Genomic DNA, 26,132 nt, shown 5'->3' with positions numbered 1-26,132 from the left:
CAGATCCATCTCCACCCCTCTGTGGGCATTCACCATGCCTTAGCGCAGAAAGGGAGCTCCCATCTGCCACTGCTAACAACTCCCTCCCTCCTTTCCCTTCTAGCAGCTTCCCAGGGTCACCCCGGGGCTGGGCTGAGGCAGATGACAGGCTCCCGCTACCTCTGAGAGCAGGACATGGATGCAGACACCCCCATGAGCAGGAGGTACCCCCTCCTGGGTTCCCTACGAGGCTGGTTAGCAAGTCCCCCCCCCCCCATTTTACAGCTTGCTTTACGTAACTCCGCTAGTCCCTCTGTGTGGGTGAGGGAATAATGACTACCCGGCCCAGCCCAGGCTGTGTTCTCCATCTGGTGTTGCTGTGTGTGTGTCTCTCTGTGTATTCATGCATCGCCTCGCGCGGTGTCATTTCTCTGCTGTGTGAGTGTGCATGTGTGGCCCGTGGAGACGGGCGGAGTGTCTGCCAGCATCCTGCTGCTGGGGCTCTGGAACCACCGTGCTCTCCTCGCCGGGGAGAGGATCGGTCCCCCCTGCCCCCTGCTTCCTTAGCTCTCCGTGAGCCCACTTCTTCCCGGTACCAAACCCAGGATGTTCACTGTGTAGCTGGAAGCAGAGCCAGCGGGGACCTCCCGACCGCTCTTGAGTGGGCACTCGGCTGAGGTCTTTAATTAAAGAAGAGACTTGAAGGGGAGCTCCTGGTGGGCGAGGCCCCCATGCTCGCTTCCTCCACACACTGGCCTGGGCGGGACCTTCCCTAAGCACATAGGCTGGGCTTGGCTCAAGAAAAAGCAATAAAGCAACCCACAACCCCCCGCCTCTCTCTTTCTTAACTGTTTCCAAATCAGACAGGGCTGTTGGCAGGTGCTTGGGAAAGTGGGGTGCTGTATCTCAGACTTTGGCTCTAGAAAGGCAACTTGAAATTTGGAAGGAATTGGAAAGGGGCTGGGCTTGAGAGGCAGGAAGAAGTCCGAGTCCGAGGGACAGAATGAGTGAGCGACAGAGAGCACAGCCCTGGGACCAGGTGAGTGGATTCTGAGTCCTCACTGTGGCCAGTCCTCACCCTAAAAACACCCCCACAATACGAGGTGTCTCTCTTTTTCCTTCCCAAAGCACACCCTCCTCTGCTGTCATATTTTTTATTCTCACCCGGACCAGTGGCAGGGTCGACTATGCCCATTTTACCAATGAATAAATTAAGCAACTACAGGGAGAGCTCCTTGTCCCAGCTTGCAAATGCCCAGTGTCCAGCGGGCTCCTCAGTCCTGGGCCAAGCTGGAGTGCTGGCCACCCTTCTGCTACAGGGAAGATTTTAAAGGCCCCTTCTGGCCCTATCTGTGTGTTTCTGGGTGAGTTCTTTATTTTCTTGGAGCCTCAGTTTCCTCATCTGTAAAATGGGATCATCATCTAATGACTACGACCCTGGGAAACTGGGAGGATTCAATGGACCAGTGAGTGCAGGGTGCTCGGCAAGGTCACAGAGCGAAGGCTCAGGAAGACACGGCGTCCTGTCATGTTGCACGGTGTCACGCCTCGGGCTCTCTGGCTGACCACTGAGCTCACTTTCTCCTCCACTGCAGTCTCGCCAACGGTGCATCACGTGCCACCTAGAAGGAGGCCCTTTGTTTGAAATCACACCGAGGACTCTCACGCCAGTCACGGGGTGGTGCACTGACAACAACTGGCCTCTGCCCTTTGGAGCCGCGACTTTACACAAACCCTGTGTGCGTGCCCGCCGAGCAAGTGCGAGGGAAACGATTCTTGGACCGGGCCTCGTTCAAGTAGCTCAGTGGTCTCGGTGTATCTGTCTCCGTTACCTGGCTGCGTGGAAACGGACGGCTGGCTTTCGGGGATGACTGCCTGCCAGAGAGGAGCAGGGAGCCAAAATAGGCCAGCGTCTGCCACTACCCCCGTCTCGCTGCCGTGCGACCTTGGGCAAACCGCTCCCCACCCTGGGCCGCGTTTCTGCGACCGGAGGAATGGTGACAGTCACAGTCCCGAGTGACTGAGTTTACGGTGTGCTAAGCAGGGCGCTGCTGACAAGGTGCTCGAGGCTGAGAGGAGTGACGGGGAGGCAGCACCTGGGTCTAAGGGAGTGGACCCTGAGGCCTGGCCAAGGCGAATCCCAATCCTAACAATCCCACAAAATCAGGCCTCTCTCCTTTTCCTCCCCGAAGCACATCCTCCTCTGCAGCGACCTGACCAAGGTCACGTCCGACCGTCCCCATTTCACAGATGCAGAAATTCAGCTGAGCAGGGAGACCGGCCTGCCTGCCCTGGCTGCCGTGGCTTTCCAATTCTGCACTGAGGTCGGAGGATTCGGGAATCAGCGGCAGCTGAGGGGCCAAGAGCTGTGCCTCCGATACAGCAGCCACTGGCCACATGTGGCCACGGGACTCCTGAGCCGTGGCTGGTTCCCCTGAGATAAGCTGTATGAGTAAAATGAACACTGGATTTCAAAGACCAGCAGGACATAAAGAACATAAAATATCTCTAATTTTCCAGTTTCTATCACTCATGTCGAACTGATAATGTCTTGGATACATCGGGTCAAGCACAATGATTAGAAAATGTATTCACCTGTTGCTTTTGACTCTTGAGAATGAGACCACTACGCAGTTCAAGATCACGCCTGTGGCTCACACTGCATTGCCGCTGGGCATCGCGGTCTAGAGCAGTGATGGCAAACCTATGACATGAGTGTCAGAGGTGACACTCGAACTCATTTTTTTTGGTTGATTTTTCTTTGTTAAATGGCATTTAAATATATAAAATAAATATCAAAAATATGTCTTTGTTTTACTATGGTTGCAAAGATCAAAAAATTTCTATATGTGACACGGCACCAGAGTTAAGTTAGGGTTTTTCAAAATGCTGACACGCCGAGCTCAAAAGGTTCGCCATCACTGATCTAGAGTCTGGTTCTAGCGTCTGGCTCCTGGACCAGAGCTCTTCCTCGTGTCCCCCAGTCCCGTATGTCCCCTCGGGAATCTACTTAGCCAGCAGTAGATGCTTCCGTCTAAAGATACTGGAAAAATGACACAGAAGGCTAGCAAACATCTCACCACTGTTTGAGGCTGACCGCTGCGAATGAGGCTGACGGGGTTAGAACGGGGAAGGAGAAAACCCAGCTCGAACCCTGGAGAGAGCCAGGGAACAGGAGGGTGTCCCCTGGGGTGACCGTCCAATAAATGTCTCATCGAAGAGAATAAAGCAGTTCCCCATTTGCAGGTAGAAAATGAGCTCCAAGATATACCATTAGGTAAAAGAAAGAAAGAAAAGGAAAGAAAAGAAACCAGTGCGTACATGCAGAGACCATTCTGGAAGGAAGGAGCATCACTGGCTGCATCCTACAAGGAGTATTGGAAGTCAGAAGTAGGAGGAAGCACTGAATACCCTTCTTCTTCCAATCTGAATATCATTTAAATTATTTTTATCACGTGTGTGACCTTTAAATGAGCAATATTAAAGAACAGAACAGCCGCCTGTCAACGCCTTGGTGTTTTCAGTGCGCGCACCCACAAAATCGCTAATGGATTACAGCCCTGCATCCCGTCTCCCCCCAATCTCATATAAAAACAAATTCAAGTCCTCCACGTCTTAAAGCGAAACAAAAACTGCTGCCTCCAACACAAACAAAAGACCGAAAACGTAACCCAACTGTGCTCTCAAAAAAACCCTCAACAAAACCACCAACTTCCTCCCATCTCTCAAACAGCTAATTTGCAGTCTTTCCCCAGAGAGCACACCCCCCGGGAAAGAAGCTGACGTGCCTTCTCCCACGCCAAGTCACACACAAACCCGCCAACCCCTGCAAATCGGGGGATGAGTTGTTGTTCTGTGTTTTGGGGAGGCCACAGACAGACACCCTGGTCGCATGGGATCATCCCAGACACCTCATTCCCCCAGATTCCTGGCTACGGTTGGCCTGTGATGACTCTGATACCCCCGGCCAAATGCCCACACCTCAGAGGTGGGAAGGAGGGTGGTTTAAGAGTTAGGAGCAGGAGGATGGACAGTTATTTAAAGCCTGACCCTACACCTTGCACCTGAGAGTTTGGGAAATCCACACTCCCTTACATTGTGGCTTCGTACGGTCTGTGTGGTGGTGTGACAATATCTACTCCTTCATTGAAAACACACAGATCTTTGACCTGGCTGCCAATTTTTTGACCTGGCGATTCAATTTTTAAAACTTGCCCCTGCAGCCCTAGCTGGTTTGGCTCAGTGGATAGAGCGTCGGCCTGTGGACTGAAGGGTCCCAGGTTCGATTCCAGTCAAGGGCATGTACCTTGGTTGCAGGCACATCCCCAGTGGGGAGTGTGCAGGAGGCAGCTGAATCAATGTTTCTCTCTCATCGATGTTTCTAGCTCTCTATTCCTGTCCCTTCCTCTCTGTAAAAAATCAATAAAATATATTTAAAAAAACAAAACAAAACAAACTTGCCCCTGCAGATGAAACACACACACATTCTCTCTCTCTCTCTCTCTCTCTCTCTCTTCCTTGCAGAGTTAAGAATATCAAGAGATTGGGAAAATCTGAATACCCACCATGACGGTGGCACGCCCCTGAAATGGAATCCTGGCAGGCACGAACCACAGGGGAATAAGATCTAAAAGGGTTAATGGGGGATGATCTTGTAGATACTTTACTGAACTTAAAAAGCGAGTCAGAGAACATGGCGTAGGAATGTATTTCTACATGCACCCTACTTAGTAATCCACACGCCCATATAAGCTCGAAGGTGCACGGAAAATCTCTGGGGAAAAACAAGCAAGATATTAGTAAGAGAGGCTGCTCCTGGGAAAGGGGGCGGGGAGGCTGGGGGTCGGTGGGAGGAAAGCCTGCTTTCTGTTGTGAACTGTTTTGCTTATTGTCTATTGGGAACGCCCCAAGAGGAGGATCTGGTGTGCGGGGACATGGAGCTCAGGACAAGCAGGCCCTGGACCTTGGTGTTGAGTCACTCCCACTGGGTGGGCGGGGCGTTACTGGTCGCTGGTCCCGTCCATCACAGGAGGAGAGCTCCAGGGTGGGTGTCTCCGTGTTGGAACAGACCTGGGGGATTATGGAGCCTTCATTTCATCTTCATTTTGCAAAGCTCGTTTTTATGAGCTAGTTCAGCCGGCTGTAGAGCACAATATCCATCAGACAGACAGAAAATTCCAAGGAGTAAGGCTGAGATTCTTTTTTTTTTAATCCGCACCTGAGGATATGTTTCCATTGATTTTTTTTTTTTTTTTAGAGAGAGAGTGGAAGAGAGAGGGTAAGACAGAGAGAAACATCGATGTGAGAGAACACATCCATTGGTTGCCTCCTGCACGAGCCCAACCAGAGCCTGGACCGGGGAGGAGCGTCGGGGCGGAGCCTGCAACCAAGGTACATGCTCTTGACCGGAATCGAACCCGGGACCCTTCAGTCTGCAGGCGGAGGCTCTATACACGGAGCCAAACCGGCCAGGGCAGGACTGAGATTCTTAACTTGCTTCCATCCAGGGACCCCTCCATGGCACCCAAATCCCCAGAGCTGTCTCTCTCCTCGCCTCCGCCAGACCTCGTGGCTGGCAGTGTCACGTGTGGTCCAAGGCCTGGGCCGTGGGGCCAGGAAGACAAGGGTTCGGGACTCCCCCGTACCACCTGTTAGGTTCAGATTCCTAATCTGTAATATGGAAACAAATCACATGGGACAATTAAACGGGAAAGCATTTGGTGGAATGATACCCATAATGTACATGGCACTGTAAACTACTCTTTTTTTGAGTCAATTTAGATCACACCTCAAGGAAAATGAACTATTTCAGGCCAGATATGCAAACATAACCACGCCCAGAGGATGGCCTTGTTACTATACAAAGGAAACATTACCAGTGGTCTCTGAGACGTCCCTTAAGAGCCATTAAAAACAGATGGCACATTTTCTACCTCCAATAAACCTCACCCTCTTCTACTTTCTTTTTCTTCCTCTCCTTCCCTTACTCTCTCTCTCTTCCTTTTCTTTCATCCAAGCCATCCCCTCATTAACTCTTACATTGCCCCCACCTGGGCCAGTGAGGGTCTCGGCACTGGGAATGTAAGGGTGGGCAGGACAGACAGCATCCCTGCCCTCAGAGGTGGCAGAGGTGGATGTAGCGAGACTTAGCAACAAGTATAGTGACTAGGACAAAATAGAAATACAGTGTGCAAACAGGAGCATGGACAGGATAGCTAACGGTCTTGGGGGTGGTCAGGGAAGGCTTCCTGGAGGAAGAGTCACGATACAGAGTTGGCCAGATGAAGGAGTGGGTGTTGGGAGTGAGGAGAGACTGTATTGAGGTGGGAGAGGAACAGGCATTGGAGGCACCAGATAGAGTCTACTGTGGCAGGAGAATAAAATCAGTGTCTTCTGAAGCTGGAGAGGTCTTTAGGAGCTGGTTCATGCGGGGCTTTTAGAACCACGATAAAGATTTTGGACTGTATTCTTAGGGTGATGGCAAGCCTGGGAGGGTTTTGAGAAGAGAAGTTCTGAGGTCAGATTTGGATTTTGTAAACATCACTCTGACTGTTGGATGGAGACTGGGTGGGAAGACAAGGCTGGCTATGGGGAGTCCAGTTAGGAGGCGGCTTCAGGCCAGAAACGAGAGAGGAGGCTGGTCAGGATTAGGGTGGTGAAGGGAGGAAGTGGGTGGATTAAAGAGATATTTAGGAGGTTGCGCCAACAAGGTTTGGTGACTGACTGGATGGAAGGGGTAAGAGAGGAGGTGGTGTCCGCGGTGACATTCCAGTCTGGCTTCCCCGACAGACAGAACGTGAGGGTGAGTAAAATCGGGGTGAAAGAAAAGATAAGAATAATCCTTCGATAGAATTAGTCTTCCCGAGTAGTGATAACTAATTTAGCGGTGGTCCAGCATCTTGCAAGAGTCAACGTCTCCTTATTCTTTACCCAATTCTGAAAATGAAGAGAAGATTACAGAAAAATACACTTGACTTGGCTCACTCCCCAGCTGTGCCATTGACTGGCCATTTGATCCCGGGCAAGTCATCTATCTGACTTTTTGTATCTCCAGTTCCTTCTGGGAAGCTGAAAAAGTAAAAATAATGACCTCCCAGGTTTTTGTGAAGATTATGTACGATCAGCTCTGTAAGGAACCCTTTGTAAACTGTACATGTCTGTAGTGGCCCTTGTCCGAGGTAGGACATCAAGAACTGTATCTTCCAAATCACAGCTCCGTGTTGAGGTTTAACCAAGTTGCTTGTCAAGGTAAATTCTTAAAAGAACAATTTCAAGAGAGTAAAAAGCTGATTATCGGTATTTAGGGTTTATTGAGAGAGCCATAAACAACAACAACTCCTTCATTTTTCAGCCTTTATGGAGTAACTACTTTGTTCTAAAAACAGATCATCCTAATGAACTAGGAGACTATATGCTCCTGAAGGACAAAGATCAGGGTTTCCTGGTTTCCTGGGATACCCTCAGTGCACAGCAAAGTGCTTGGCACATAGCAGTTGCTCAATAAACCAGAGTCTCAATCTCCAAGGCTACAGCCATTGAATGAAGTAGCCCAGGTGGGAGGCGAGAGGGAGCGGTGGAGACTACAGACAACTGGAGAGCCCATGTCATGTCTAGAGCACCGTTCCAGATGGTGGTTGCTATGCAGGAAGGCAGCCCTGGTATCCGTTCACTTCCTGCCAAGCAGCTGCAGGGAGGTGGTCACATGGCCCATGACAAAAGGAAGAATGAATTAATGAGTCTTCACATACTTGGGTAACAACACTGGATTCAGAAAAGAGAGAGCTCAAGAGGAGGGTCTTGATGAAGTTTGTACAGTGACCGATGATGAACGTGGTCGAATGCCCTGTGGGCATCACCTGAGAGTTGTTTAAAATGCCATCTCAGGGGCCACCGCAGACCTAGTCACCAGACTCTGCATTTTAAGAAGACCCCGGGGATGGGTGTGCAGAGTGTAGTCTGAGAAACCAGCTGGCCTCTAAATGCCTGTGTTACTTTTTTGCTGTCCCGCAATGCTTCAAGCAGAACACTTCAGTCTAGGGAGTGCGATGATATTAGGTTGAACCTTGTAAAATTGCAGAGAGACAAGTCTTTTGTGACCGACAAAAATGGCAAGTTCGAATGAGATTTCAATTTCGACCCGAACTATAAACTGTTCTGCACAAAAGTGCTGCAGACCCAGGTGATCGCTCGCCTGGGTCTACAAACCCCCACAGGCACAGATGAGTTTCTTTTGGTTAACACAGTTAAAAACTGGGAGTTTCACATGAAATGCAAATTTCTGGTTTTCTCAGAACATTGCAAGGTGTGCCACACTGCCTCCGCCTGCCTGAATGTCAACAAACGGCGGGGGGGGGGGGGGGGGGGGCGTGCCCCTTTAACAGGGCATGAGCTCCCCCGTTCCTCTCAGCCCTCAGGTGACCCCCTCGCTCACTCGTTTCTTGCCAGGACCCTGCAGGTATTTGACTGTGGGACCCCTGCTGGATAGTGAGGTTTAAAGGGAAGCAAGACAGGTCACCTTTAGAAGCTGCTCAATGAAGGGTTAGGTGTGCTTGGTGATTTGGGTCCTGTCACGGGTGCCCCTATCCACACGGTGGCCTTCCATTCAGCCATAAAAAGGAATGAAGCGCTGACACCAGCTACGGGTGATCCAGGCCCCCACCCTCCCGAGAGCTCTCTGCATGGCCCAGCTTGTGCCCCGTGGCTGCTGCCCACCTGACCTTTTGCCCTGGGCTAAAGCTACTGAGGGCGGTACAGCCTTTCACACACTCGTCATCCTAACTCCACAGGCCTGCTGCTTCTCTCCCCTCGGGGTGGTCACAAAGACCCTTCTTGGAGTGACACCTTCCTCTGGAAATAGAGCTTTTGCTTTTTAAAAATATATATATATTTTATTGATTTTTTACAAAGAGGAAGGGAGAGAGATAGTTAGAAACATCGATCAGCTGCCTCCTGCACGCCCCCTACTGGGGATGTGCCCGCAACCAAGGTACATGTCCCTGACCGGAATCGAACCTGGGACCCTTCAGTGCGCAGGCCGACGCTCCATCCACTGAGCCAAACCGGTTAGGGCTAGAGCTTTTGCTTTTGATGTCAAACCAGCCCATGCCCACTCTTTCCACAAGAGCTGGAGGGGAGCCAGCCGCCTTCCTCCATCCACAGGGAGCACCAGGCCCAGGCCCCAGGCATGGTCCTGAGTGTGTGCCTTGGGGTTACCTGAATGGGCTGGGTGTTCACCTCCCGTTGCACCCGGTCAGCCCCTAGAAGACAGCCCTTCCTCCGCACTGAGCGACACATTCCCACCTGGTTCAGCCTCACCCGGCAAAACTCTGCAAATTTCCCCCTGAAATAAAAATCACGGGAGAAAGAGAATGACGTCACTTTGGAAAGAGAGTGACGTCAGTATCTAAGCTGACATCGCAGGTGGGAAGGAAGGCTTATGGGGAATCTATAATAATAAAAGCGTAATATGCTAATTAGACCGGATGTCCTTCCGGACGAAGCCGTGGCAGCGGGGCTGAGGCAGAGGCAGCTGTGGTGGCAATGGGGAGTGTGTGTGTGTGTGGGGGGGCAAGCCCCTTGCATGAATTTCATGCATCGGGCCCCTAGTGTAGTGGATAAGATGGCATAGGTCCTGGGTTCCAATCCTGACTCTGCCATTTACTGACTACGTAGCTTTGGGCCAACATTGATCTCTGTGCCTGTTTCCTCGGCTGCAAAATGGTGAATAATAACAGGATCCACTTTGTAGGGCTCTTGTGAGGGTTACGTGAAATAATGACGTATATCTCTACGTCACTTATGACTTGCCTATGCAATGACTAATTTACCATTTTTCCTTTAGTTGGCTCACTTTTTACCTTTAATATTTACTATAACTGTGTCATAAAATCCATGAATCATGGTATGAAGTTGCTAGCTACCTTTTTTTATTATCTAGCCAAAGGAATAGTGAGTAAATTTAAAAAACAGATACCCCCTCGCTCCAATCAGAAGAAGACACTGAACAACCTCGAACTGGGGGACATTCTACTAAACAACCGACGAGTGCTCTGAAAGTGTCAAACCCACCGGAGGCGACGAACACCAGACAGACTGTCACGGATCCGAGGAGACGGAGAGAAGTAAGCACTCTAAATGGTGTGGCCTCCTGGATTCGATCCTGGAACAGAAGACGGCCATTCGTGGAAAAAGTGGTGAAATTCAAATAAGGCCTGTAGCCTAGTTAATAATATGTTATCACTGTCAGTTTCCTGTTCTCGATCACTATGGCTGGGAATGGTGTTTACATTGGAGGATGCTGGAGAAGGAGTGTAAAGAATCTCATTGCACTGTTTTGCAACTTTTCTGCAAGTCCAAAATTACTTCACAATAAAAAGTCCTTCAAAAATGGGTGCAAGGCAAACAGTCCTTTACTTCTGCCCCACCCCGTCTTCGGCACCTGGCAGAGTTGCCCGTGAGTCCCCGCTCCTTCATTTCACAGAACAGAACATTGGGGCTGAGTGAGTGCAAGGGGCGCGGCCCCCATCAGCTGGCTAACTAAACGGGTCTCTCCTTCTCACATTCCTTTTAAAAAAATATTTGTATATGTTTTTATCGATTTTAGGGAAAGGAAGGGAGCGGGAGAGAGAGAAACACCAATGATGAAAGAGAATCATCGATCGGTTTATCATCTCTAAACACGGTCATGCCAAGATCCACACCCACTGTATCCTGTTCCCTCTACTTTTATTGGGGACTTGGGGGTACTTTCCGTTGGCAGATCATTTAGTCTCAATGGATCTGCCTGTTCCGGCGGTTTCACTGGAATCCCACAGTGCGTGGCTTTTGTGTCTGGTCTCTCTGATCATCGATGCTGGAGCACAGATCAGCACGCCCCTCCTTTTCATGGCTGAGTAATATTCCATGGCGTGGGCAGACCATTCATCCGTCGATGGACATCGGGTTGTTTCCACCTTCGGACTGTTGTGAATAGTGCAGCTAAGAACACTCATGTACACGTTTTTGTTTAAACGCTTGTTTTCATTTCTTCATGGGTAGGGGTTTTCCCATTGGGACGATGGCAATGTTTTGGAACTAGGTAGATGCGATGGTTGTCAAACATCGTGGATGCACTAAATGCCACTAACGTGTCCTTCAAATTTTATGTTATGTGAGTTTTATCTCAACACAAAACAGGGTACCACCCGTGGAGTATCACCACATTTTGGAAAACCTGTGCTGATGTGAGCCCAGCACTTACCACAGCGCCAGGCCCTGGGGAGTGTGCCGAGAACACTGGCCAGTGTCATTATCATTGCCAAAGCCACGCCAGACTCCAGCTCCCACTCCAGGGCTCTTTCCACAACACCACGCTGCTTTCACCGTGAAAGTTCCTCCAATTTAATCTCCTTGAAGGTCGGCAATAAAATCCCAGGGCCACTGGGAAACCGCCACAAGAATGCTTTGCTTTGTCACCCAAGAGCTGCTTTCACAAGACGCACACCTGGCTGGCACGACACAGCTGGCCATTGCCCCCGATGTGCGCTCGGAACAACACAGAGTGAACGTTCAACAGACACCACACTGGTTACTTGTTGACAGAACACAAAACCTATTTCAGCAGCTTATTCAACAATCCTTGCCTCCCAGACAGAGTGCATGCCTTATTTCCCCTGCACTCTACCCTACAGTTTGCTGGTTAAGTCGCCCTGGCCCCGTTCAATGGGGTTTAGAATGCCCACTCCCCGGTACCTGGAGACATGTTTTGGCATTTGGAATGGAAGGAAATGCCTGGTTTGTTGCCAGGATCCCATGAGGACCCTGCAGAACACTGGACACATCCCAGCACCCGCCCCTCCCCCCCCCAGCCCAGGGCAGGGAAGTATCCTTCTGCTCGGCTCTGGTGAGGTGGGGGTAGTTTATCGCCAATGGTCAGTGAGCTCTTCCTCTTCCCTCTGCCTCCAGATCTATTCTCCACCTTCTCAAAACGTACCTGGGCCCCAGGAAGAGGCTGGCCTTTATGGCTTTTGATTGGGTTTGGCAGATGGGAGGCACAAGGGAGGAGAGAGAGGTCACCCTTGCTTCCCCTGCTCACTCCTGTCTGAGGGCTGTGGTCTGGAGAACTTTGCCTTCCTCTCTGAGCACAGCTGCCCTATTCCTGGGCCCAAAGGGTTCTGGTCATGCTGGTCCTTTCCCTGCTTCATCAGGCTGGGCGGTCACACTGCCCCTGTTGCTAGACCCTGGCACCTAACCCTCCCTTGTCAGGACTTTAAATGGTGTCCTTACATGATTCTTCCATTACATCATCTTGGAAATCCCAGCTGCAGGTCTTCTGTATCCTAGTTTGACCCTGACTGACAAATCTACATGTCTATCTACCTACCCACCTGCCTTTAACATAGAACCATTTGAAAATAAGATGCTTCAACCCTAAATTCTTAATCCCCATTGCACCTCCGGTCTATCAGATGCAACCCTAATGGTCAAGGCATGTCCAAGTGGGATTATCCAAATGGCCATCCTCATCCTTATTAATAACCTGACAGAGCACCCAATATGTGCCAATAATTTGTTCAACTGAGAGGGAGAGAGAGATAGAAACATCAATGATGAGAGAGAATCTTTGATTGGCTGCCTTCTGCACGCCCCACACTGGGGATCGAGCCCACGTGTGCCCTGACGAGGAATCTAACCATGACCTCCTGGTTCTTAAGTTGACACTCAACCACTGAGCTACCCTGGCTGGGCTGTACCAACCATTTAATGGCCCCACGAACCCAGTGAGGTGGAGTTATCCTCCTGCTTACAGAAGAGAAAAAGGTTTGGAGAGAGACTGGATAACTTGCCCAAGGTTACAGGGTGAGTAAGTGGCAATGGGTGGACTCAAATCCAGCCCGGATGGGCTCCAGCATCCTGCCCCCTCCTCCGCCCCTCCCATCCAGAGCCCACGTCACGGCAAGTCAGACCCCTGTGCCCGGGAGAAAAGCTTGCTGACCCCGAGAGGATGTCTAAGCCGCAGTTCTGAATCACCCTTCAGAATTCATATGCGTTCGGGCACGCCAAGGCTAGGAAGCCGGCAGTGAAAGAGGCAACCTGAGAAGGTATTGCAGGGACGAACCTCAAGCTCATTCCCGAATTCCTCAAGAGCCTGGGAGCCTGCTCTGCCTCTGGCAGAGGGAACTGTCGCCTGCTCAGTGCCCGAGATGCAATGCACCGAGGAAGAGGGCTCGATTGGGATGCTAAACAGCCGTAAATGACATTGTCACCAGCCTTCATAAAGCACAGTGACTCACAGCCCTAATTAAAATGCAGAGGGGAAAATGTAAAAAAAGCCTGCCACGGAGAACAGTGACCTTCTACAAAATGCAGGGTGATTTCTTCCAGGAAAAGAGGTGCCCATGAGTGTGTGTGTCTGCGTGTGCAGGTGTGTATCTGTGTGTGTGTGTGTTGGGGGGGGGGGGGGTGGCTAGAGTTGGGAGGGTAAATATTATTCTCCTAAGAAATGTGGGGAAATTTAACGCAGAGGAAAGTCTCACTCAAGCTATTCTGGCTGCCCAACTTTTATTATGAAATATTTCAACGCAGAAAACTAAAGAGCACAGCACTTATAAACTTCCAACCAGATTCAATGACTATTAGCATTTGCTGTATTTGCCCCGTCTGTCTGCCATATCTATCAATCTATTGATTGATCCATCCTTCTATCAATCCATCCACCTTTTATCTATCAATCTATCATCTATCTCCCTGCCTCCCTCCTTACCTATCTTCTATCTACCTCCGTCTCTCCCTCCATTCCCCCCTTTCTCCCTACCTACCCGCCTGCCTGCCTGCCTACCTACCTATCTACCTGCCTACCTACCTTATATTTTACAATGAACCATTTGAATATAGGATGCTTCAGCCCTAAATTCTAAAGCAAACATAGTCTAAGAATAAATACAATCTCCCATAAAATCCATAGTTATTACACCCAAGAAAGTTAACTATACTGGGAAAATCGTACCACATCCCCAGCTAAGGTTTTGGACACGATGGTAACATGAGTAGTGAATCTGGCCCCGCCACTTCGGAGAGAAGCTCATCTACCACCAGCGCCAGCAGTGGGCTGCTGAGGGCTCTGGGCTGGGGGGGGGGGGGGGGGAGGGGGGCAGCTCTTTGGCCTCCTGGGAGCTGGCTCTGGCCGTCAGTCTCAAGATGGAGTGTCCAGGGTTCACGGCTTGACCTGGACACCAGTTTGGGACCAGACAAGATATCCCATCTGGTTACACCACGTGGTTTTAAAAAGAGCCCCCCCCCCCCCCCGCTCTCAAAACTAAATCTCATCCAAGACTATCACCCGTTTTAACTGCAAGATGTGGCTCCTGATGACTTCTTGCTGTTTCTGAAATATAAACTGATAAGGCCTCGCCACTCAAAAAGAAATATCTTCATGTCTGAGGGTGAGTCTTGAAGAAGGTACCCTCCCCACCCCCCCGCCCCCAGCACCCGCCAAGAAATCCTGGGCGGGGAAGGCCGCAGTGAAGGAAGCCACATATATCTACACGTAGGGGTTTGTGCATGTTTGTTAAAAATAATAAAAAACAACAAAAATATCAAGCCCCAAACATCCACCCAGTCTCATCATTTTATATCATGCCTTGCAACAAACAAAGTATTTTCATTTTGGTGACTATCATACGGGGGAAAACGACAATGGAGGTCTTTCCAGCTAAGACTGATCTTAATAAACTACCACCCAGATGTTACTGACTCCTTTCATTACCCGAATTCTGGTACATGAACATTACTAATTGGCTTTCATTTTCCTTACTGAGTGTTTTAGAAATAAGAGACTGCTTCAGAAATCAAAGAGAAAAACATGCCAAAGCTTGTCAGTTGCTATCGAGTATTACTCTGATTTAACCCGGTAGGTTACATTGTTGTGCTTAAAATTCTTGGGATTAAATACAGCACCACTGTGATCCGCATGGCCCTTTAAATGACCAGAGAGGATGGACGGACCACACTGTTGGTCTCCTTGCGTCCTCGTTACTGGCAAGTTGACCCCTGCCTCGGGCACTGGGAGCACTTGAGGGTCTTCCACTCCTTTGGCCTCAGCCTCTCTCATGGGGCCTGGCACGGGCTGGGGGTCAGAGCTTGCTTGTTCGGTGCAGAAGCGGCTCCCCTGACTTGCTGAGAAACACGGGGTGCTCAGCAGTGTTATCTGATGTTGAGCAAGCTCCTTTCTTCATTTCTACCTGGAGACAGGTTCCAGAAAGGCCCGCCTTTTCCGTCCCCACGGCAGCCACTGAGCTGCAGGTTTTGCATAAGGAGATTCCCGAGATGCTAGTGGGCAAAGGTCCCGGCAGAAGCTGGGACACTTAGCAGGACACCCCTGAAAATCTGTGGGATTTCTCTCAGGTGCCTTTAGACCAAGGCTCCCAAAGCATCGTGGATCGCCCCAAAGAAGGCCTCTGTTTTCTGGGCAAACCCCAACTGAGAAGTGGTGATCTCATAATGAGAGCTGACAGTGTTCAGAAATCAGGGGCGGGGAGAGAAAACGCCGCCCAGGCTGAAAACGGGAACTGGCCCCGTGCTTCCGTCCCAGCAGAGCGGTCTTTCTCTTAGGACCTGTCAGCAGAAATCACGGATGCAAGGAATGGACGACAACCGGGCAAACGTTTGTCTTGGGCAAGGCACAGAACGTTATGATAAACATGTCTGAGGGAAGTTAGTCTCAGGGCTGTAAACTGAAATGTCTTGAAGGGCCAGGCAAGACATAAACAATATTTAATGTTGCGGCCTGTGACCCAAAGGCAACAACAACAAAAACGACAAAACCAAACCAAACCAACCAAACCAAAATGCGCACTCAAACACACCTGCCGAGTTGCCCTTGAGTCCCCGAGCCTTCATTTCACAGAACAGAACATTGGGGCTGAGTGAGTGCAAGGGGCGCGGCCCCCATCAGCTGGCTAACTAAACGGGTCTCTCCTTCTTGCATTCCTTTTTTAAAAACATTTTTATGTTTTTATCAATTTCGGGGAAAGGAAGGGAGAGGGAGAGAGAGAAACACCAATGATAAAAGAAAATCATCAATCGGTTTATCATCACTAAACACGGCCATGCCAAGATCCACACCCACTGTATCCTGTTGCCTCTACTTTCATTGGGGACTTAGGGGCATTTTCTGTTGACAGATCATTTTCCTTAAATAAGGTCAAGTGGACTCAATTTCCTAGACTTACAGGACGCTGCTCACGATTCTCCTTCCTAGAACAGGTGTGTGAGCAACATCAGCCTGAGCAGGACTTGCAAAGGTTCTGTGTGTATTTGCAGTAGGAAGGAGGGGTGGGGGGACTCAGCTGTCCAAATAAGCTCAAACCAGTGGCTTTGGTGAAACCAGTGGTAGTTAGACAGGGTTTATTAGCTCCTGTGTCACTTGGTTCATAAAGGTCACTTTTAAAAAATATATATACATATTTATTGATTTTAGAGAGGAAGGGAGAGGGAGAAAGAGAGGGAAACATCAATGATGACAGAGAATCCCTGACTGGCTGCCTTCTGCATGGCCCACACTGAGGATCGAGCCCGCAACCCAGGCGTGTGCCTTGACCGGAACCGAACCGTGACCTCCTGGTTCAGAGGTCGATGCTCAACCACTGAGTCACTTTAAAAAGAAATTTCCTCTTTGAAAGGGCAGAAGAGTCAACAGACGGGGCTAAATGTGATGTTATCACATATAAGCACTTTACAAAGAGTTAAGACACTGAGGTTCTATCCTGGCTTTGTCAATACTGTGCCGTGTGACTTTCAGCCAGTAACATACCTTTTCTGGGCCTCAGTTTCTCCACCTGTAAAATGGGGCTGATGGACAAGAGCTGAGGGCATTACAGTGTCCTGGAGAAGTCTCATTAACATGGAAACTTCAATCTGCCCTGCGGACGCTGAATCGTTAGATGGGGGTGGGATCTCTCTTCTTCTAACCAGGACCTGTGGAGTCTGATGCTGAGGGTCCCCTGGCTGTTGTAGAGCATGTGCTAGACCAGATGACGACTCGCTGCTATCACATATTAGAATGAGAAGAATGGCCACGTCTACCATCACCGCAGTCTTCGTATTGTTAACCGCACAAACCCACTGACCCTCAGTGGCAAGCATGCCCCTTGGTTCACAAGGAAAACTCGTCCTGGAACACCAAACTCAACTTTCTAACAGGAAAAAGCGCCAGTTCTAAAGAGTACAGATGGTCGCCTGTGGCTCTCAACTGCGGTCCAAGACTCAGACCCACAGAAACTGAGTGATAGGCAGCACACGGAGTCTTGTCCTAAGACACCCCAAGACATACCCTCCAAAAGGCAGCACAGCCACACCTATGCGTACTCAGAACACCCAGGTGAACCGACACTCAATCTTCCTGCATCCTTGAACATCAGAATCTGCAAGGAAATGTTTTGACAACTGTCTGGGTGGTACCTTGGACAGCGCCTCTCAGTTCAGCTCCAGAGACCCTCAGAAAGCAGCCTACCCCACCCGTCCACTCCTAGCCTCTCACCTTTCCCAGGGGTGGTCCTTCCCTAATGAAAAACTCAAACTGGGGGTGGGGGGGTTGCTGTGGCCATCTGGGGAAAATGAAGAAGAGGCAGGAAGAGCAAAGGGCAGGCAATCTGGAAACCATATCCACACTATTGGCCGCTAATGGCTGCTACAGACTTCTTCTGGGATTCCCTATTTTGTACAACCACCAATCTTGGCATAAAGCTATTGTTTCCAGAACAACTTATCACAAAATCTTCAAAACAAGCCCTGGTGGGCGTTATCATTATTGTTCTCATTTTGCAGGTAATGGAACTGAAGCTCAGAGAGGTTAAGTCACCAGCCGAGGCCACACAGCCAGCAGTGAGCTAAGGTTGGTTTCAAGTAGAGATCCTTACCGGACCTCTTTACTGTGCTGCTTGCTCTTTCTCTACAAGGTCTGGGACTCAGGGAAATCACAATTTCTGGAGACAAAGTCCGCCCCTGACTTTGGGGTCGCCTCTGGCTGAACAGATGTATCAGGAAATGAGGCTGTGGCTGCTATGGGAGGAGCACACATAAACATGCTGACATGCTCAGGGAGGTGTAAAAAATTCCCCAAATAGGAAGCCCTAAACCAGGACGGAGGTCTCCGGCTGTGCCACTTACCAGGAAGGTGACTGTGGGCAGGCTGCTTGGCTTGCCCAGCCTCAGTTTTCACATCTGCAAAATGGGATTTGGAACACTGTGCCGGTGACCTGGGGGGAGTATTCCTGAGGATGTTCCAGGAACACCTTGCATGTGGCAGGGCCTTGGAGATGGCACAAAGCTGTGCATCCTTCGGGCTTCTGAAACTGGGGCTGGTAGAAAGGACGGGGCGGCGGGGGGGGGGGGGTGGCGGACATGGAGGGTCAGAACGTCTCCCTTCAGGGACCTGCCAAGGCTTCTCAAATCTGTCTGCTGAGACGCCTGAGGGCAGAGGAGAATGGATGCCACTCCCACAGGCTGGGCAGGAGGCTTCTACCCTGTTTCATCCAAGTTCTAAATAACGATGGGGAGAGTCAACGCTACTTTGCATCTTTGTGAACCCCTAGTGCTTGCCAACCCCTATTGGAGTCTTTCCTTCCTTTCCCTGGGGACCAGCCTGAGGCTCAGCCCCTTCCTCCCTCCTGGGCCATCGGAGGAGGCCAGACAATGTGCCTACGCCCACTGGCCAGCCCTGCACCTCTGCCTGGGGACGCCCTAGGGCCTGGCCTCTGTGGTCCCTGCCTGTGCGTTCTTCAGGGGCCTGAGCTCCCGGGCTGAGCGGGGCTGTAAGGGTTTCATCTTCGGGAAAGAACCTATACTCATACTCCGGGGCTGCCTGGGTCCCACTGGGCACCACTGGAGGAGAGTACGACCTGCTGTAGCCTGAGGGACGGTCCCCCCGTTTCTTTGGGCAGGAAACCACTGACCATCAGATCTCCGGGATCTGGATTTAAAACTAATAAAATACCAGCAGTTTCCTGTGAATTGAGCTCTCACCCTAGGCTTCACTTTCACATCCATGAGCGCAATGAGGCTGCCGCGATCAAGGTTTGCACAGTTGCCCCATTTCACAGACAGCAGAATGCTGGCTGGGGAGGCAAGGGACTCGCCTAAGACCACACAAGCACAGGGTACCTCTAGGGTCAGAACCCAGGGGCGTCCTCCCGAAGCTTCCTGCCCTAGCTCTCCTGCCTTCCCCTGGAGCTCCCCTCTGCACGCTGGGTGCCGCCCCAGACCGCACGGAGAACCTCCGCGCACCGCTCACAGTGCCCTGGGGGCCGGGGCAAAGGTTTGCGGTCTCCAGGGCTCGGTCTGGGGAGCCTCCTGCGACCCTCAGACCCAAGGCCCCCAGGCGTCCCTGGAATTTGGATCCCGCAGGGACCCAGCTCCAACCCTTGGCCACCGGGAAGCGAACACATCGCGCGCAGTGCACACTGTCCGGCTTCTGACCCCAGAGGAGCGCACCCCTCGCCCGTCAAGGAGGCGCACGGGGAGCCCAGAGCCTCTTTCCAGTCGGAAGCACAACTTTCCCGGGTCCGGGAGGCAGCGCTCCGACACCCCAGTCCCGCCCGGACAGAAGGAAGGGGTGCGGGCGGCCCTGCCATCACCGCGGAGCGCACGGAGGATCCTCTCAAAGTTGGAAGCCAGACAGGAGGGACGTTCCGGGAGCAGAGCCCGCCCAGCCTCGGCCCCCCACCGCGGGCGGCTGGCGATGCTAAGGAGGCCGCCATTACCCGGGCTCGCAGGTGCCGTGCCTCCGGGGAGCCGGGCGTGAAGGAGAGCCGAAAGTTCAGGCTGGGCAGGTGCCCAGGCGCCAGGGCTCGCGTCCCCGGCCGAGGCCGCCCGCGGTGGGGAGCCAGCGGTGCCAAGGTTCCGCCATTAACGTCGGCGCACGGCTCCGAGCCGAGCGCGCGGTTGGAGGGAGACCGGGACCCCGCAAAGTTGGAGCTGGGGGGGCGTGAGGACCCCCGGGCCAGAGCCCCCGACCCGGGGGCGCCCGCGGGGAGGGGAACGAGGCTGCCGAACCAAGTTGGGACGCGGCAGACCCCGCGCCCCTCGCGCGCACGGGGGGCTCCCAGGGAGCAGGTGCCAGAGGGACCGGGGAGGGGGGAAGCCGGGCCGAGGACTCACCTGCCGCCGGGCCGGGCAGCACGGAGGCCGCCTCTTCGGGCTGCGCACCCGCCTGCCCGCGGGTCAGCGCGCCAGCCGCCGCCTCCTTCCCCTCCGGCTGCTCTTCCTCCGGGTCCGAAGCCTCGGTCCCCCGCCCTGCGCGGCCGGAGGACGCCAGTCGCACCCACTCGCGCCGGTAGGAGCTGCGCGCGTCCTTCCCCCGTCTGCTCCGCTTTGTGTTTCTCCGATCTCTCCCCACCCCCTCTGGCCTAGCCCCCACCCTCCCCTCCCCTCTCGTCCCCTCCCTCTGCCTCAGCGATCCCAAGTTCGGGACAGAGGCTGCGGGTCCCCCTCGCAGTGACGGGCGCCCTGCGCGCGCCCCTGGCTCACCCGGTCCGGCCGCCTGGCCGCCCCTCGGAGGAGCCGCAGCTTGGAGATGCCACAAAGCTAAGTAGCTCCTAGCCCGGCGGCTAGCAGCGTGGCATAGACATGTAGGGACTGAGCCACGAGCTCAGTGAGGGTCCTGAGGGGGAATTTATTTCTTAATGTTCCTCCTTTATCCTATCATCGCTGAAACGAATTAGCGGTGACGTCCAACCCGGCTGGTTTATGGGTGTGGGGAGGGAGACGTCGCAACCCTCATTAAAAGAGCCGCTCTGGGCTCCAAAGCATACATCTTTTATATAACCTAATTTCCATTTTTTTCTATCAGGAAACACACACACACACACACACACACACACATGCCAGGGCAATTTCTGGGAGCCTGGGGGGGGCTGAATGTAGTAGCCACAAGGGCAGTTCTCTGAGGCAGAGAGGACCAGACTGGAGGCAGGGAGGGTTATTTCTGTTTCTACATCAGCGTTAGGATAACATTCCTTAATGGGACAGTGGGATGCACAGCCTCTCCGGCTGGGTAGGGCGGGGGGCCCCCAGGAACCCCCAGGAGATTGCTGCCAGAGTTCTGGCCCTGGCTCCTGGTGGGCAGACAGGAAGACTGGCAGCCAGGACTGGTCTTCCCAGGAGCAGGACTTAGGCCGGGCAGCTGGGGAGGCGGCAGGGCAGGGACAGGCTCACCTGTGGCCTGGGGCAGCTGCAGGTGGGGCGAGGCGGAGGGCCGGGCTGGGGGAGGGGAAGACGCAGAAAACCGAGCTCTCCTTCCTTTCTTAGGGACCCTAACATATGGGTAACCATATAAACCCTTCTCAGAGCTGTCTTTTCCTGGGCAGATTGCACAGAATTTTGCATTTCACTGTTGCGGCTGCTCACACACTCTTGGGGAAGTGGGGGAAATCCAGCAAAAGGGAGAATGCAGACACACACACTCGGCACCTGGCTCGGGGTGGCTGGACCCTGCCCCCTCCCCAGCCTCACCCGCGGAACCAGCCCACTCAGGCTGGGAGCTGTGCAGAGAGGGAAAGGAAACACCAGCCCCCTCTGTCACTAATAAATGCTTTTCACGCTGTCTTGCACATCGAGCCTGAGAGAAGGGGTGTGACTTTGGGGGCAGGAGGAGGGCGTGGGGGATGAGCAGGGGAGGAGGGAATAAAGAGTAAGCTGGCAGCGGTGCATGGAGGTCTGTGTTGTCCTCAGCACGCTGGGAGGAAGACATGAGACATTCCCTCTTGGCCTCGGGGCTCTGCCACTTCCTGACTGTTGCCCCATGGGGCAAGTTCCGGATCCTCAGTGTCCCCAGTGGTGAAATGGGCCTGGGTTCTTGGTGAAGATGCACGCAGTAAGATGGCAGTGGTGAAGCACTTGGCAGAGTGCCGGGCGTATAGTAAATGCTCAGTAAACAGGAGCCAAGAATAACAGTAATGACGATGAGAATAAGAACAGTGACATCAAGGCTGGATGGGGCATCCCAGGGAAGCCGGGCTGAAGCCGAGTCCTTCCCGCAGGAGCCCCACTTCCCCTGCCAGCATCATTTCAAAGTTGAGTGCTGGGCTTCAGTGGTGTCAGACTCAGAACACTGCTCCCCTTAATTACCATGGCAACTGGGGAGAATCAGGAAGCCAGGGGGAAGGGAAGCTGCTCTTCCACTGGGCTGGTGGTTCACCTGCTCAGAACGGGACCATGCCTGCAGGGGTTCAGGTGGGGCCAGCAGAGGCCCGAGCTGGGGACACCTCCTGTTTTGAAACTGGGGAGAAGGGTGGTTGGGACACAATGGGCAACCACGAGATGGTGGGGTCAGGGCCAAGGCTGGGCTGGGCCTGAAAAAGGCAGAGTTGGCCTGGATTCAGGGAGCGGGGGGGCAGACACCCCATGCCCCGAATTCTGTCTTCACTGTCAGGGGTCCTGGTGCAATTGAGAGCAAAGCACCAGTAGGTCATACAGCTCTTGAAGCAGATTTGGAAAGACAGGGCTTCCCAGCTAAGGTGGGAGCTGGTCATCGCAAGGGTGTGTGTGCGTGTGTGTGTGTGTGTGTGTGTGTGTGTAGGGGGCGGGGGAGAGAGAGAGCGGGGGCGGGGTGGGGGGGAGACTCCCTCACTCTGGTTATTTCTGTGGGGCTAGGGGACTCGTAACAAAACCAGTTTAGCAGGAGAAGAAACAATGGTGAGCTTGTCTGAGCACTTAGTATTTCACTAGCCTGGAATGAAGCATTTAATAGGAACATCTCATTGACTCATCATAAACATCGCAAGTGATGATTCCTTTTCTTGTTCCCATTTTACAGAGGGGAAAGCAGAGGCTCTGAGAGGTGGTGACTTGCTCCAGGTCACCCAGTGAATTGGTGGTAAAGGAACTATTAGGGCTCTGGTCCTACTGACCCCAAATCGGGCCTCCTCCCACCTCCCCACCACCACCTTGTGAAGAAGGGGGAGTGGCGATTCAGAGCTGTCTTTGGGGTGGCAGGGGAGTGTCTGGCTTTTGGGCCATGACCCTCGAGGGCTTCAACAACTGGTGCTGAAAGACCAGAGACTCGAAGCCGTATGGTGGCCCTTGGACCAGGCCGAGTGACAGTGTCCCAAAAGCTCCTGGGCATGGTGGCTCTTTACGTCTTTCCCCTGGGCATTCACTCCAACCTGACTCCACCAGGACCCCCTTGGTCTTCAGAGGAAGATGATGATAACATCACCCTCTCCCAGGTTCATGAAGTGGAGACACATCCAGAGCTCAGTCCGGAGCAAGCTCTCCCTGAATGGTCACCATGATAACAATGATACTTGGATCTTCTCTCGGGCTCATGGCCTCCGTCCGCGTGGATGGCAGGTGGAGAAAAGGCCTCTCCCAACCGAAGAAAGGCTCTCCCTCTCCCCACTCCTTGCCACCTAGACCCTAACCGGTCCCCACCCAGCAGCACAGAGGTGGCCCCTGGGGGGGGTGGGGGCAGGGCAAGGGGAGGAGAGGAAGGGGAAGAAGGTTTGTCGATGCGGCTGCCACCGAGGGGGTAATACATTATCCAGGGCTAATGAAAACATAATTATCTTCTTTTGGCTGCAGAGAAGGGCTAATTTAATAGGCTGCGATCGAAAAGCATCTGCTGAATTCACCCAGCAGTGAAAACACTTGAAGGCCTTGAGCGGCAGGGGCAGCGGGCACACTGTGGCTGGCCGTGTCCTGCCGCTGTATCAAGGTGGCAGCTGCCCCCGGGGAGGGGGCCATGGGGGTGCAGGGCAGAAGCAGCAGAGGGGGGTGCGGCAGCTGACAGGTGTCCTGTGAGCAGACAGACTGGACTACTTTCCTGCTATGTGATCTCGGCCCACTTCTTTGCTTCTCTGAACCTCAGCTATCTCATCTGTAAAATGGGATGGATCCTCCCTCCCTCCCATTGTCTGGGAAGAACAGATGAGAAATGTGAGCTGTGTTCTGGGACTTTCTTAGTAAGTATTAACAAAGCTCTCCCCTCTGACGCATTGTGGGCCAGGTCTACTGGGAGGTCTTAGCGTAGGCATCTCCTCTTTGGAGAGGCCCCCATTCTGAGCCCCCACAGCGCCTTTCATAACACATCACACTCTAGAATCCGCACTTCTTTAGTGCTGGGCCAAGAAGAGCTCCACAAAGGCAGGGGGGCGGGGGAGCGGTCTGTCCCATGTCTCCCTCCAAGCCAGTGCTTCCCAAAGCATGTTCCCTGGAAATGCCAGTTCTTCAGACTGATGGTTGCCGGAGGGGAGGGGGATGGGGACAGGGTGAGAAAGTGAAGGGATGGAGAGGTATGGATTGATGGTTACAAGACAGTCATGTACAGCCTAGGAAACAGAGTCAACCATATTATAATAACTACGTGTGGTACCAGGTGGGGACTGGAAATACCAGGGGGATCGCTTTGTAAAGTACACGATTGTCTAGCCACTATGTTGTGCCCCTGAAACGAATACAAACTAATCTTGAGTGAAAGAGAAGGAAATGCCAGCTCTTGGACCCTGCCCAGACCTGCTGAACCACACGCACACTGGGGCCCAGCGATCTGTTTTACACAAGCTCTCCAGAAATCCTGATCCTGTTCAGGTCTGAGAACCTCTGCTCCAACCCAGAACTGCATTGGTGTTTGTTGAACAAATGAGGGATCCAGCTCCGTGACAAGAATTCTCTCTTTTTAGCCATCGGCGTTATGCCAAACCCAATGTGCGATATCAGCCAGCCTCTTATTCATCCCGCACCGTCCCGCATACTCTTCCGGCCTCTGTCCTGAGCTGAAGGCCCACTGCGTTCCCTGAAAGACCCAGCGGACGCCTACTGTGTCCCCTGCTCCCATTGCACATAGATCCCCTCCCTTAAGTAGAACCCCCCTACCCCACCCACCCAGGTCCCCTGATTCTGGAAAAGAATCCAGCTTTCGACCCTGTCACTAGGCACCTGGCTAGGGAAGTCGCTCAGACGTGCTTATGCGGGATATGTCTGCGGTCAGTCCTGCAGTTCGGGAGGGAGGGACAGCACACGGAAGGGCCCTTGGAGACGGCTGTCCCCAGCTCGGGTAATTTATTTGTGGGGAGGCCAAGGTCCAGGGAGGTTCAGTGATTTCTCCGAGGGCAACAGCCTGTCGGTGGCCCATCAGATCCCTGTCCTGGCTTCCAGCTCATGATGCTGATTCTGGGGTCCCTAGGCCAGGGGTCTCCACAACGCTCTTGGGTCCTCGGGGAAGGCAGGCCAGCAGGGCCAGGGAGCGGGCTTGTCTGAGAAACTAGAAATGTCAGGACGGGTGCGAGCGACACAGTAGCTGCTGCTGGTCAACATCTCCCCCCACCGACCCAGAATATTTGCAAAACTCAGACAAGGAAGAAAGAGAGAGAGAGGAGCCCTTTAAGACTTAAAGAGGCAGCCTGGGTATACGAAAGACAGTCTATTTGAAGCTGGGACCTCTGGCCTCCAGACCCGGCTCTGCCACCCATGGGCTGTGTCAGCTGGGGAAAACCCCTTGGCATCTCGGTCTTAACGGGAGGAGTCTGAACTCCCGGGAATTAGAGGCAAAATCAAGCACCCGTGTGCTTTTCTGGGGCGGAGGGCTCGGGGTTCAGTGGCTCATGGGAGGGTCTGAGATCTTGAAGAGGCTAAGGGCGTCTGAACCAGACAGTCTCTCAAGGTGCTTTAACGGGCAAAATGCAGGCAACTTCCGGCCCGAGAAACCCCCTCTGGCTAGTTTGCTGGTGGTGCCCTCTGCTCCACGCAGCCCAGCCAGGCAGAGAGGCAGCTCCCCAAGTGCCCGACAGATGGCGCCGAACCTTCACTGTAGCCTCTCTGTCTTCCAACACCTGCCATGTAGGTCTGAGCTTCTGTTCGCTCAGCTCTGGAGACCTCCCGACTGGATCTCCACTGCTGAGCAGACCTGAGAAGGATGCGAGTGCTGGGCACCCCTGGGACTGCCTGTATCTTCTGGTTGCCACTCCGTCTGGTAGCATCTGTCCACAGAGGAGGCAGGGGAGGGTGGGGGCATTCGGATGTGGGTGAGAGGAGGGGTGGGGGCTTGGGGCACCCCAGGGGACCAACTGAAAATAGGATGGAGCCCTACGTCTGCTGTTAGTACCCCCAATTCAGTCCTTTTGTCCTCCCCTATACTCCCATTCAGGGCTCCCTACCTGTGCTTCCCACCTCAACTCACGGCA

The 26,132-nt window shown here is 52.9% G+C and overlaps 1 protein-coding gene across 2 annotated transcripts in view; it reads right to left on the bottom strand.

The window, feature by feature from the left end:
* Positions 1 to 20,324, bottom strand: part of NOS1 (nitric oxide synthase 1) — a 102,421-nt gene extending 82,097 nt beyond the window's left edge. For both annotated transcript variants that reach the window (XM_070399428.1, XM_070399425.1), the window contains exon 1: positions 20,113 to 20,324. The gene's annotated coding sequence lies outside the window, so the exon portion shown is untranslated. The remainder of the gene's footprint in view (positions 1 to 20,112) is intronic.
* Positions 20,325 to 26,132: the final 5,808 nt, after the last annotated feature.

The sequence above is a fragment of the Myotis yumanensis genome, unplaced genomic scaffold (genome assembly GCF_028538775.1).
Source record: "Myotis yumanensis isolate MYYU_CA2020_CCGP unplaced genomic scaffold, mMyoYum1.0.hap1 SCAF_19, whole genome shotgun sequence".
Lineage (NCBI taxonomy): Eukaryota > Metazoa > Chordata > Mammalia > Chiroptera > Vespertilionidae > Myotis > Myotis yumanensis.
The sequence above is the reverse complement of the archived record's forward strand: the minus strand, read 5'-3'. Positions and strand labels throughout refer to the sequence as shown.